The sequence below is a fragment of the Petaurus breviceps genome, unplaced genomic scaffold, assembly GCF_028583685.1.
Source record: "Petaurus breviceps papuanus isolate PSGF00001 unplaced genomic scaffold, PetGlider_PUasm1.0 126, whole genome shotgun sequence".
NCBI classification, from domain to species: Eukaryota; Metazoa; Chordata; class Mammalia; order Diprotodontia; family Petauridae; genus Petaurus; species Petaurus breviceps.
This window is the reverse complement of record NW_027185655.1, coordinates 32,149,127-32,163,961: the sequence shown is the minus strand read 5'-3', so window position 1 is coordinate 32,163,961 and position 14,835 is coordinate 32,149,127. Positions and strand designations below refer to the sequence as shown.

General features: G+C 36.0%; 1 protein-coding gene across 1 annotated transcript in view; it reads right to left on the bottom strand.

The window, feature by feature from the left end:
• TET2 (tet methylcytosine dioxygenase 2) overlaps positions 1–14,835 on the bottom strand; it is a 151,958-nt gene that overhangs the window by 94,282 nt on the left and 42,841 nt on the right. The window contains 2 exon segments of the mRNA XM_069094685.1: positions 1,055–1,225; positions 3,314–3,451. The gene's annotated coding sequence lies outside the window, so the exon portion shown is untranslated.

Here is a 14,835-nt window from a genome sequence, read left to right as displayed (position 1 = left end):
CAATTCTGCTACCCAGTAGTTACATTCTGCTAAATACTTAAATAGGATTCAATGAAATTGAAATTATGTAATTGATTAAATGAGTCAATGAAATTGAAATAATGTAATTAATTAAAAGAATCCTCACAAATGGGAAATACCTCTTTTTTTTCTCTTTACCTTTCCTTCCTGACATAATTTTCTTCCTTCTCCATAATTTTATTGATTTGTGGTAAATCTGCAATAAAATTTGCAGACTTCACTGAAGCACCAATATAAAATATTCTATGGAAAAATATTGTAGCTCTCTTCTTCTATGATCCCTTATGAACTGCAGTGGTTTGATGGGGAATCCATTTTCTGATTTCCAAACCATTTTTATCTGTAAGATAATGTTATTTTTATAGCAAGGCACAAGAAAAGTTTTGACAGGAAAAGAAGATGAAGGGAATAGGTAAGGAGCCAATATCAAGAAAAAATTTTAAAATAACTTTAAACTTTTATCAACATTCCCCTCTGATAATGTAAGAAAGAAAGAGAAATAGAGAAATGAATGAATGAATGAAAACTTTGACTCTTCCCTTTGTTTCCTCTACCTTATTTCTTTATCTTACACTACTCTTTTCAGAAAGTCTTATGGAAATTCAGATCAGTCTTCTGACAATGCACCATTCTGAGATCAATCTGGGTTTAGAGCTGATTCTTTATGATAACCATAGTTTAAAGATTAAGGAAGTATATCAGATCCCCCAAAGCATCCTTATAATCCATAGGAACCAGTTTCTCAAACCCTGAGGATCTCAGCTCATGACTCCCTGCTCTGTGTTCCTGAAGAAAATCAAATAGCTGTACATGAGGATGGGAACTATGGGAGAGGAAAAATGATCATAAAGATTTATCACATAACATACATAAAGATTTATCATCCTTGTAAATAGAAAAGAAAGGGTTTAGAAGTGAATACCTTAAAAGTCAATGATGTGCACAGAGAAAGGGGTTAAACAGACTACAATTGAAATAGAATCTACTTAAGATCTTCCTCTTAAAGCAATGTCTCTCCCAATAGCCCACTCACCACGAGTAGCTTACCAGCAGCTCTGTCTCTCACAGTCTTCTCTGGATCATGACTGGCTGACTACTGCTGAATCCATCTCCTGCTCCTGGGCCTGGAAACTCAACAGGCCACCGCGAGGATCTGATGCAAACTGGTGATGTAAAGGTGATTTGCTATTTGATTCTTGATAGCCTGGAAGAAATACAGAGTTTGAAAGGGTAGGGGAGGAAAAAACACAAAAAGGAAACCCTGGGACAAGTTCAGTATTTCTTGGCCTATATTAGGGAGTGAGGTTTGTTTGCTTGTTTGTTTTTAAAACATGGTAGGAGGGATTAGGTATGGCCATCTCTGTCATATTTCAGAAATTCTAGTTTGCAGGATTCATATCAAAACATTATCCCAGCCATGTAGAGTATATGAATTTTTTTTGGTACTTAACTCAGTTATGATCTAGAAAGACCTGGGTCCAAGTCCCACTTTTGACACATACTGGCTATGTGACCCTGGGTCAGTCACTTTAGTTCTCAGTGATTAAGGCAACCCTCTAAGTGGCAGAGAAAGTGTAAATATGCAATGGTGAAGGAACTTTCCTCACCTGTGAGTTGCCAATAAAAAAAAAAATAAAAGGTTCAGTCCCTGTCCCTACACCTACTTAATTAATGCATTTTTATCGATACTCTTCGTAAGTTAGATGACACCAGGCATAATGAGAGAGTCTAAGGCTTAAAATTCAGTGGCAGAAAACCTGATATATGCATGTATATGCAATATAGAGTGACATTTTATTTGTGATCTAAAAAAAGATGGTCAAGAAGCATTTCATGGAAGCATTGATGTTTGAACTGGTCTTTGAAGGGAGGTCAGGATTCATATAAGAAAAAAAGGGTGGGGTGCCTAGGTGGTGCAGTGAATAGAGTACCAGTCATCGAGTCAGGAGGACTTGAATTCAAATACAGCCTCAGACCCCTAACACTTACTAGCTGTGTGACCTTGGGCAAGTCACTTAACCCCAATTGCCCTGTCTTTCCCCCTCTAAGAAGAAAAAAAAAAGGGTGGGGGAGTGAGGGAGGTAATCCAGGACTGGAGAAATAAAGTGAGCAAAGACACAGAGGTAAGAACATCTATACCATGTTTAGGCAACAAAGAATAGATCAGTCTGGCTGAAAGGTTTTTCTTAGGAGACTAGGGAGGGGTAATGCTGGGGAAATGGGCTGGGTTTAGAATTTGGAAGACCTTTCATACCAGGGTAAAGAATTTACACCTGATCCTGAAGGCTGGGAAATGACTCTGGGTACCATGCACTGAACAGCTAGGAAAGAATCAGGGAAACCTCTAGTCTAGGCACAAGATAATGAAGTGTGCTCAAATGTAGTACAGTTCTCACTTCAACATCACAATTTTGCCAATTATGGTTTCAATATATTGCAGGTGGATATAAGAAATTAAATGGGGGAATTTTCATGGAGTTTTTCTGAAGCCACAGATGAGACATGAAGGCTAGTAGATGACACAGAAAAAGTTTAGAAATGCATAAAATAAATGTGTAGTACTGTATAATATCAACATCTTATTTTTTAGTATCATAAATATACAATTTCTTTTTTAAAGTTAAAATATGACCAAATTTTTTTTGAATTAAATTTTATGTTTATTTTTAGTTTACATCCTTCATTTACACAGGATTTTGATTTACAAGTTTTCTTATCATCTTTCTCCTACTCCAAAACAGAGATCCCACTGAATACCCCCTCCCCCAATCTGCTCTCTCCTATATCTTCCCCAATCCCCACTCCGACTTTCCAGTAGGGCAAGATGGATCTCTATGTCCCAGTGCCTGTATATCTTATTTCCCAGGTGCAGGTAAATAATAATACTAATAATACTACTAATAATAATATCAATAATAATATGTACCAAATATTTAAACTAAATTTTACAATAAGGTACTGTAAATACCCCATAAGAGACTTATTCTCTGGTACAGAGGACCAAAAAAATTTTACTTGGATTTTCCAGATCATGGGGACATCTCAATACTAACCCTAGCAATGTGACAGGAATAACTGTACTAGCTGAAATGGAATGGAGGGGATAGATTAGAGACTCATTCTGAAGGACTACATATGAGGGTTAAGGAATAAGGAGGAATCAAAGAATTCCAAAGTCCCAAACCTGAGTGAGAAAAAGCATGATGGTACTATTGAAATACATGTCAGGGAAATACATGTGACCAGAGGGTGAACAAGCTCTAGAGAATGTTGAGAGGAAAAGAAAATTCACCTTTAAACACTGTTGAGTTTGAAGTGGTGGAAAAACATGTAAGCAGGTTTCCAGTAGGCAGCAGGAGATGTGGGACTGAAGCACCTGAGGGAGGTCAGGACGGGATTTCACAAAATAGCACCTTTGGAGTTGGCCTTCCTGTAAGAACGGAATCGGAGAAATGCCATTGAGAATGGGAAAGTTATCCTTTGCTTCATCACTAGGTTTCCAAAACCTCTTCTGGTCATATTGTTCAGTTAGTCTTTTAGAAGACTGAATGGAATCGCGCTTTTTTTTTGTTTCCTTAGTCTATTTATCTTCAGAGCCCTTAAATAGTTAAAATTCCACATTCATTTACATACAGTGTTTAACTGCATCTCTTAATATCTAAGAAAAACCACTATGAATGACCCAATAGTTAAGGTCAAGAAAGGATTTGTAGGGGGGTTGATCAGGGGATTGATAAATGAACAGGTTAGTTTGGGATTTTGATTTTATCTTCCTAAAGAGAGTATGGACCTGACACTTGGCTTCACGTAGAAGATGAATCTCAATGATTGGGGAATTCATTCATTGGGACTTAAAAAAAAGTCACTTCAATTATTTTATCTTCCTTGAATTTGAACTAAACCTTTAGTGACTCTTGGGGTGTACAGACCTATTCCACTTCTGACTATTTTTGTTCTCAAGACCTGGAACATGTCAGGGTGTTCATAGTGATCTCAGGTCATATCAGGAAGTCTTGTGTATAGTGAGCAATGGCAAGAAGCTAACTGGCTATGGACCAAGCTGGCAAGGAATAAGGAGGGAATTAAAAAAAAACTATCAAGGAGAAAATCTGTGCTCCTATTTTCTATTCCTGGAATTGTCAGATTTTCAAAAAGTGCTAACATCAACCAAGTTCATAGACTCTTAAGAGTTATTAAGCACAACTCTCAGCCATATTTTCAAGGCTGAGATGATAACACCTTAGTGTCCAAGAGTTACTTTTTATTTATAACAGGTTTGTAGAGTCTCCATTATCTGACCAGCCAGGAATAAATGCAATAACAACTTATTTTATGGGGTCCTAGAAAAGAAAAATTTGGTAATACTTTCAGGGATGCTAGGATAAAAAGTTCAAAGCAGACACAAGACTGTTAACTTGTGATTTAATCTCTCACATTGACCTGATACATGCACTTTTTATGACAACAGAGTACAGAATGCAGGTGGGTGACATTCATGAAGGTGGAGGGATGAGCAGCCAATGAGATGCGAAATGGAGGAGAAAACATCAAACTATGAAAGCAATTAATAAAAATGACATTTATCCAACATGTTCCAGTTTTTCAAAGTACTTTAGATGTATTCATTTACTTGTTGCTAACAACAACCTTGTAAGATAAGTACTACAGATATTATTATAATCTCAATTTTACATGTGAAAAAAAAAAACAGGGAAAGAGGTGATACCTATTATCACACAACTACTGAGTGTCAAGGATAGTATTTGAATGTAATGGCTTTTTCTTCATTCTTAGCATTGACCCTTCTACAGCATTTAACACTGCTGATCAATCTATTTCTCTTGAATACTCTCTATTCTAGGTTTTAGTGCTACTGCTCCCTCCTGGTTCCCTTCTAATCTACCTGATCACTCTTCAATTTCCTTTGCTAGTTTTGCATCCGTGTCACACCCACTAAACATGTATCCCTCAAGTTTCTACCGTGGGTGCTGTTTTTTTTTTCCTTCTATACTCTTACTCACTTATCCATCACCTCTTATGGGTTTGATTATTATTATATCTATGCAAATGATCTGCAGATCTATATATCTAGGCCTAGTCTTTCTCCTGAGCTCCAGTCCCATATCATAAAATTCTTTTTGGACATCTCAAAAGTGAATATCCCATAGGCATCTCAAAATCAACATGTCTAAAACAGAACTCATTATCTGTACTCCCCACCCCACCCCTATTCTCCCCTCTCCTGAATTTTCCTATTACAGCCAAGGCCATGATTATCTTTCTAGTCATACAAAATTCCCATTCACATTATTCTTGATTCCTCACTTTCATTCAATCCATTGCTAAATCTTGTCATTTCTACCTTCACAACATATCTCGTATATGTCCTTCTTTTCATTCACACAGTTACTATCTAGTTTAGGCCCTTATCACCTCTCACCTGAATTCCCATAATGACCTTCTTATTGGCAAGAGCAAATAGCTCCTTCCTGTAGCAAGTCATTCCTCATCACAATCCATGTCACCTGCCAAAGTGGTAAAGTTCAGGTCTGACAATGTAAACTCTCTGACCTGGATAATCTTCAGTGGCTTCATATTGTCTTCAGAATAAAATATAATAGCTAATAGAAGTAGCATCTAAGAATTTTATAGTACTAGGCATTGCGCTAAGCACTTTACAAATATTATCTCCATCAATTCTCACAATTATCATGGGAAGGAGGTGATATTATCACCCCCATTTTACAGATGTACTCTTCTGTTTGGCTTTTAAAGATTTTTCACAATTTGGACCCTTCCTACTTCTCAATTCTTCTTAGCTATAATCTCCCCTCCATGTGCTTTACAGTTCAGCTACTCTGTCTTACTTGCTGGTCCTCAGCTGTAACCTTCCATTTCCCATCTTTTCTTGGGCCATTTCCCATGATTGTACACCTTGCTAACCTCCACCTTCTAATTTCTCCAATTTTCTTTAAGACTCAAATGAAATCCCACCCTCTGAAAGAGGCTTTTCCCAATTAGTTTCTTCTCCCCAGCTACTTGTGCCTTTCCCTTTAAGACTACTTTCCACTTACACTCTTTATATCTCATTTGGACCTAATTATTTACATATCTCCCTCACAAGAATGGAAACTCCTTGAAGGCAGGGATCCAATTTTTACCTTGCTTTGAATCCCCCACACTTAGCACAGTGTGTGGCACATAAACACTTAATACATGTTCATTGCCTGATTCACTTTGAATCCATTTTTCTTTCTATTACACCATTGTTTCTCTTGGAAACCAGAAAACTATATTTTAAATGCTCCTTCTGAGGGGAAGCATGGCATAATGAATAGAGACTGGCCACCACAGACACATACTTACTTACTGAGTGACCCTGAGCCAAACTCTTAACCTTGCAGGGTTCTAGATCAGTAAGTATCAAACTCAAATAGATCTTGCCAGCAATGTATTGAGTTAGAGAACCACAAATTCGCATTAATTATGTAGTCTATGTTTTACTTATTTTATGAAATATTTCCCTATTACATCTTAACCCCACTCAGGCTGTACTTGGGAAATTTGTAATTGCTTGAGGACCATGGACTGAGAGTTTGATACCTCTACCCCAAGCAACTAAGGCTATAAATTGCAAAGAAGGTGCTGACCTGTATTGGCAGAGGGGGCTCTAGATTCCAACAAAATCATAGATATCCCCTATTTATTATTCTCAATCCAAACTAGTTTAACTAGAGAATATTCAAAATTTACTGTAGGTAGACATGCTTCAAGTTGGAGAAATGAAGACCTTTCTCAGTTTTCCATTAAATTTCTTTATTGTTTAAAATTCCATATTCTATAAAAGGAAAAGCATAGTATCTACCTCCTGAAAAAAGATTGCAATTAGCAAAATAACAACAGTTCTTTAAGGAAACTCATTGAGGTAAGCATATCAGTGAGCGCCCAGAAAGATCCTATGTTATATAGTCTTGTAGGAGACTTTAGAAAAAATGTTCTCCCATTCTTTTCCTGTCCATCCCTCTCCCATTCGTTCTCCCCTCCCATGCCCTACTCCCTTTTCTCTCTCTCTCTTCCCTTCCCTCTCACAGAGTATATGTCTAAACATAAAAACATAACATGTGCATATATCTCTTCACCCTCTGAGTCTTCTAGGAACACATCTTTGGAACAGATACATCAGCTATCCCCCAAATCTATCTACCATTTCATCTATCATGCTAGAATGCATTTATCATATCAGCATAAGCCTTTACTCTTCCCTTCATGTCATAAGCTTGTCCTTATTTCATTCTGCTTCAAAGATACACAGCAAGAGTTTCCTTCCTGTCTTAAGGCTGCTGCCACTCCTCTGACACAGTCACTCCCCAAGTCTAAATAGGGCTTCACCAAAGATGATTTATAGTGAATTACTGGCTTTAGCTGGGTACACCTTTCTCTCTTCTCTACATTTCTGAGAACAGACATGAACACACACACACACACACACATACACACACACACACACACACACACACACACACACACACCCTTTCAGCAAGCAGATAAATAATGTTAACTATACCCAGGATAATGCTATTACCAAATATCAACAGCTTAACAATAATTATTACCCTTAAGGTGTTTTTTTAAAAATAACCATCTAAGAGAGCTCAATGAAATGTGAGGTTGGGGGGGGGGGAATGGTGGGAGAGATCCCTGATTAACTTGATGAATTTATAAGGTGGGAGGCAGGGCTTTTGTGTGGGACTCATTAAAGAGATATCTCACTAAAGAGAGCATAGACATGACCTTTGTCCTACCATAAAAGATTAGTCTCAGTGAATGGGACTGAATTAGTTGGAACTTCTAAGAAAAGTCACCCCTTTGTATAGGTCTTAAAAAAGGGGCAGCTAGGTGGTCCAATGGATAGAATGCTGGACTTGGAGTTAGGAAGACTCCTTTTCTTGAGTTCAAATCTAGCCTCAGACACTTACTAGCTCTGTGACCTCAAGTAAGTCACTTAATCTTGTTTGCCTCTGTTTCCTCATCTATAAAATGATCTGGAGAAGGAAATGGTAAACCACTCCAGTATCTTTGCCAAGAAAACCCCAAATGGGGTAATAGAGAGTTGAACATGACTGAAAAATTATGAAAAAGTAACAAAAAAACAAAAAGGGAAATCTATCTCAGGCTTTCTACATTTTTTCCCCTTCCTCCTTATTCCTTCTATCTCTATTCCTTTTCTCTCAAAAGATATTGAAAAGGCAGCAGATTTAAGTGTGGACTTATGTAATGGGTCATGGTCCTCCCACCATGGAGCCTCATATAATTACATGGAAGTTACATATGTTCTCTCCCCAAAGTTCTTGGACCACACTTTCCTGGGTCTTGGTGAAGCTGAAAGTTTACAACATGGCTTTACCAAGAACCAGGAACATTGGAGGGGAAGTTCCTAAGCAGCACGAGATCCTTGGGAAGAGGAGGATAACATACTTCTCACCCGCCCCTCTCTTTTACCCTTTCTCCCTCCCTCCTCAACCATCTATGCATAACTAGCAATCCCACAAGGGGCTAAAGTTGCCATATGGAAAAGCAAAAGTCAGGACTTTGTTTCCCTGCTATCATGATGAACTTTAGGACAAAATACATTCAATGGGAAAGAGCTGCCTTTTTTTCCATCCAGGTAAGTCTAAACCCTCAGAGTGACAACATAAGGCTAAATATCAATATGTGTCTATCTGGTGAAAGAGGGCCTCATCAGTATATTGGATGTTTGCCTACAGGAACTCCAATTTTACCATCCTTCCATTGGAATATAAGCCACAGGGTGGTGCTATGGGTCTAGAAGACTGCATAGGACTTGGGGAAAACTTGGGATTTACTGAAGGAGAAGAATTGTATTAATTCTATTTCTGAGTTAGGCTATCTTTATATGTTTACTACATTTTCTGTGGAGTGATTTTACAAAAAGATACATAGAAATCCTAGTAGGATGTCTTATTACAATGTGGAAGTGACCATGGGTTTTTATATTAAAGACTCTTATCTGCCAGAAGAACACAAACTCTGGTAAGTTCTACTATGATGGAATGACTTTGAATATAGCCCTGGCAACAGAGTGGGTCCACTTTCTAGGGACCATAGTAATTTAGTATGGAGCAGTTCATCACTGGTATGTTGGCCATGGCAACCCATTGAAAAATATCAAATAGCCCTTAGTGTTATGCAGCTACCTTAAACTTCTGCTGTGATGGCATCAGAGTGTCAGAAGAAGAGATGAAGAGGGCTAAGAAGTATATTTGTTTTCAACTTTCTATAAACTGTAGAATAGCTATCAACATTTTAAACATGAGCTTCTAGTCTAATGGACAATGAATGGAAATGTTATTGGAGGAAGTGAATTACTTCAACCTTGACATCACTCTATAGATGAAACCAAACAACTAAAAGAAACTTCAGCTAAATAGGATCGCTCATGGGAAATGCCTGGCCAGGTTAAGTGAAGGAGTTGGTTTTATTGGATATTCAAAGTCAACAAGAAACCTCATTTCATGGGGGCATTTGTTTATCTCTGATTGCAATGCTCATGATACATATTTGCAAAAAGACCACCATGAAAATAACTGTGATTTAAATGCCAACATCTGTTCCAGAAGATGAAGAGGGAGAGGAATTCTACAAAAAGTCCCTCCAAATTAACTCAACACAAAATCATCTGGGGCTTCAATGTAAAAGTGCAAATATGTAAGGATCATGAAAAATAAGTTGGAAAATATTGTCTAAGGCTATGGACTTAGAAAAAGAAAAGATTTTAAGAGTACATATAAGCTTTATGTTCACACATCACGGGATACTTTTTGTGAAAAGTATTAGGAAGTGCTAGACACAACAAACAACAAAAAATATCACGGAAGATTAGATTGATATTCACTTTATTCACTTTACAGACACACACACACACATTCCTAACATATTATTTGCCTTCTCAATGGGTGGGGGAGGGATTAGAGGAAGGGAGGATACTTAGTATTCTAAAAATTAAAAAATAATGTTAAAATAAAGTGTAACTACAAAAAATTAAATTAATTATATTTTAATAAACAGGGAATAACTCATTATTGTTTTGAAAGGTATTTCTGAATCAACTCTCTATGTATAGCCAGATCATTAATTTTTTAGAGCAAATATAAAACAAAATAAAACTAGAAGATGGAATAAAAATTAATAACAAAAAGAAGTGGTTTGTAAATAAATTTCAACTTGAAATATTTAAATAGGTTATTGATGTCAAAATGGGAAACAGATGGAGTAATATTGAAAATGATTACGACAATTTCATACTCAAGTTTTAACCATTAATAATCTATTACAACCACAGACAATAGGCAAAAACAGAATAGCAAACATGTGATGTGTCCCCAAAGGACGTCAAAGGCAACATGGTTTAGAATGTAAATTTATTTGTAAATTATGGTGAAGATGACAGAAGATTATGATCATTACTGACTCATAAAATGTATATACACAATTGAGGGGAATACCAGGTAAAAGAAGGTATGGCATAAAAGAAAAACCAAGAAAAAAAACTATGAAACTAGGAAAAATCATGTTGAATGTATTTGATAGTGAAAGAGCAAAGAGTAAAACAGGCAGACAAAATGTAGAAAAAATCCGCATGTGATTTAAAAAAGAATAATAAGTCCTTTAACCAATAAAATATGGTAAAACTATCATATTTGGACTCTACTGTCATAATCCCAGATGTGCTTATGAAGGAAATGGGGTGGGCATTTAAGAAGAGAAAGATGGGCAAAGTGCTGGGAATAGATCAAGTAGGTCTGAGGAGGTCTACTTTATAAGTGACATAATTTTGAAGGTGGCAATATTGAAAGTGGTAAAGATACTAAAGATACTAAAATTGTATATGTGGAGGGATCAGATCTCATTACTACTGCCTCTATCAAAAGTAATAGAAAACATCAATAACTACTAACCTTTATTCCTATTTTTCCATCTACATATTAACTATTTTGAGAATAACATACATATGCGTTAAGGTCATACTTGATGAAATTACTTGAAGGGAGGAAGCAGGTTTTCACAAATTATATTCCACAGAAAACTACCTTACAATTTACTGAAATATGTAAAGAATACAGGATACCACTGTGATCATGGTTTTCAATTTTTTTTCTCAACATCTGATTTGGTAGAGCAAAGCATCATCTTAAAGACTATCCTTGCTCAATGGGATTCTTAAGCAAATAACAAAATTATCTGAGTACTCAAAAGATATAACAATAATAGTTCACATTTACATAGCACTTCAAGATGTGTGAAGTACTTGAAATATGAAATTCCCTATAATCTTCACAAGTCTGTGAATCTCCACTCATAAGAAATTAGGTGCTTTTCTCATGACCATATAGCTAATAGGAATATGGGGAAGGACTGACCAGGCTTTCTTGACTTTAACTCTCACGTGTTATCTTCAAAGACGGGTCAGGATCCAATGGAGATAACCTTGTTGGATGACTTCCTGATCACTAATACCAACAAAAGCATAAACAGGGGAGACAGATATTTGACAAAAATGTTCACTTCTATCAGCACAGATTCCAAGTTGAAGAGTATTCTTTATAGGTATAGATATTCCCTAGATATGCTTTTTATGAATGATCTTGTGTTTATTGAAACCAGTGCTGAAACACTGGAGAAACTCTTAGATGAGGTCTGTATCATTCAACAGATTTTGGCCTAACTATCCACTAATGGAAGATCAAGTGAATGAACGGTGCTTCTTTCTAAACCATAACAATGCAGAGCTCATCTAATTGTATTTCTATCTCAAAGAGTCTTCAAATAGACAGTGGTTTTTGGCCCCTACTTGAGCTGCAAGAGGAAAGTGAACTGTTTTGTTTTGGGGAAATCACAGTTGTTTTTTTTTATTGCCCCCAAACTTTTCCTTGAAAGAAAGGTCAATCTTTATTCTTCCAGTCATAAGATGTGCCTCTGAGTCATGGAACACTATCATTTGAGAACTAAAGTTGAAGATCAACCAAGAAAGGTACATGATGAGTGTGAGCAGATTGTAACACATTATAAAGAAAGATTTGAGAAAGACAGATGTAAAAGAAATGTACCACTGAATAGAAAGATGAACTAGTCATCTGACAAAAGCTATAAAGGATGAACAGCCTACATGCTATATTATTAATCCTTGAGGATCATGGATGAATGTAAAGAAAGTCTCAAATGGTGATCTCAAGGGAGGACATGACAAGAATCATATAGGATAAACATGAAAGGACTGGGGTCTGCATTATTGGAGGCAATACCTACATTACGAAATTATATAACTTGAATATTTCTATGTTTAAATATTTTAATATATTTGTTGTCCAGTATATGATAGGAATTTTACATTTACTGCTTCTACAGGTTCTGGAGGGGTAGCTTGGTCACACACTGGATAAAGTGCCAGGCCTAGAGTCAGGAAAACATCTTCCTGAGTTCATATCTGGCCTCAGAAACTTAGTAGTTGTGTGACCCTGAGAAAATCACTTAACCTTGTTTGCCTCAGTTCCCTCATCTGTAAAATGAGCTGGAGAAGAAAATGACAAACCACTCCAGTATCTTTGCCATGAAAACCACACATGACATCATGAGGAATCAGACATGCGTGAAAAAATGACTGAACAAAAACAGACTCTGGGATCCTTTTTAAAGCCTATATATATGGAGACCTAGATAGAAAATGTAATCTGGATATCCAGACCACCAGGATCAGATTTAGGTCCAGGTTAAAAAACATCATGGTGATGGGGATAGCAAGTGTAGAAAAGGAGGGAGAGGAGAGAGAAGAAGGGAAGAAAGACAGAGAAGAGGATTGGGATGGAAGGTGAGGGGATTGGGCAAAAATCTTCATAGAAGATTTGTTTTGTTAGGAAGTAAACATTATTCACACACTCAAGGAAGATAGGTGACTCAGTGAATAAAGTAATATGCCTGGAGTCAGAAAGACTGGAATTAAAATCCAGCCTCAGACATTTATTAGCTGTATGACCCATGCCAAATCACTTAACCTCTGTTTGCCTTAATCCACTGAAGAAGGAAATGGCAAACCACTACAGTATCTTTGCCAAGAAAACCCTAGTATTGGCGTGCTATGGTGCATGGGGTCACAAAGAGTTATACATGACTGAATGACTTAATAATAATATTGGAGGCACTGTGCTAATTATTATATATACAAAGAAAGGTAAAAGACAGCCCTAGCCTCAAGAAACTCATTCTAATAGAGGGGATAACATAGAAACAACTACAGACAAACTAATTATATCCAGGATAAATTAGAGACAATCAAAAGAATGAAGGCACTTGGAACATTTCTGCAAAACACACACACATACAAATATGTCATACCTATTATACAAAGAAAATATGGAATACAAAAATTATTATTAAAGAAAATTTTTTTAAATTTAAAGAACATAAAGAAAATTTAAAACCTCATATATGTCCCAATATTATAATTCACATGGCAGTAAATATTTGCAAAATATAACCTTGCAAATTTCAACCTTTCACTAACTGCAAAAAAATGATTATGAAACATACTTTTAAAATTAACTGCTTATACAATGCAATAACCTTTTAATTTTAGAATGTTACCTTTTAATTTTTTCTAATTTTGACATGAGATCATGCTTATTTGAAAATAGAAAATATTTAGATGTATGTTAATTACATTTTTGTATTATAAGTAGACCATTTAACCTTTTGTAATTAAATAATTATATGTGCATGTGTGTGTAAAATGACAAAATTACACTCTAAAATCCCAAATTGTAATTTTATCCATAAAAATCAACATCTCCAAAAACAATTCAGGAAAGTTGTGATTGTGTATAGTAAGATGAGAAAGCTATATCATATGATTAAAGTATAGAAGAAAATATTTGAGTGGAGTTAGAAATATTTGGAAATGCCCAGTTCCTGACAGAAATTTGCAAACTGTTATTTAGTACTGTGTTCATTGGACATGCTATACATGTTTATGTATCTATGTGAATTAATTTTATATATAATTGCATTTTGTTTTTAATGTATGATTAGTAATCCTTTGTCTGCTCACAAATATTTTGCATATCATCATTTCTTTGAATTTTGCTGACTTTACAAAGGATGTAAAAAACCATTAACAAATAATTATACCACCAAGAAAAGAGAAAAAAGTATATGCAACCAAACTGTTTTCTAGGCCTTCTCAAGGACTTCCAGGACTTAGGAATTTGTACTCATTGCCCCACCTCCTTTCATTGGTCCTGGTGATATGATAAAGTCAATACTGAGTAAAAATAAAATGAGTCAAAAAGAACTATAAGGTTGGGAGTCAACCCCCCACCCCAACTGGACCTGGTCCACATAAACCCAGAGATTAAGATACTTGGCCACAGGTTATATAATAAAAGACTTTAGTTATAACATTTATTTTCCCCAGTTTGGGCAAAGGATACCACTCCCAACAAAACAAAATATCCATCATGAAGAGATTATAAAAGATGTTCTACATAGTTCAAAGGAACCATACCTCTCCCTTCATCAACACCACTTTGAAGCACAGAAAACATGTAGACCCCCCAGAACTAACTTTGAAAAAAGAATCATGAAAAAACTTGAACCTTGTAACAGTCCATCCTCACTCTAATGTGAGCACAGCACAATTTTAACATAAAGTTAAAAGTCAAGAAATAGGCTAGAAAAATGAGAGGAAGAGGAAGAGGAAGAAGAAGAAGAAGAAGAAGAAGAAGAAGAAGAAGAAGAAGAAGA